Below are 245 nucleotides of genomic sequence, written 5' to 3'. Positions count from 1 at the left end.
GGGAAAGTTAATAGGTGGCAAGAGAAAGGGTAAAAGAGTATCCTGGTTTGATTAAAGTTATTAATAGTCATTATTTTTCTTACCACCACTTTTCTTAATAAATTTAAGGGGTATTTCAGAACCTTTTGAAACTGCTCTGAATAAGCATTCAGCAGTCTGCATTTATTTGGTTACAGGGAATTCACATGGAATAGAAATTTTAATATGGTGAATCTACTGTTCCTTCACCTAGCTATGGGTATTAT

The sequence above is a fragment of the Acanthisitta chloris genome, unplaced genomic scaffold (assembly GCF_000695815.1).
Source record: "Acanthisitta chloris isolate BGI_N310 unplaced genomic scaffold, ASM69581v1 scaffold19297, whole genome shotgun sequence".
NCBI classification, from domain to species: domain Eukaryota; kingdom Metazoa; phylum Chordata; class Aves; order Passeriformes; family Acanthisittidae; genus Acanthisitta; species Acanthisitta chloris.
The sequence above is the reverse complement of the archived record's forward strand: the minus strand, read 5'-3'. Positions refer to the sequence as shown.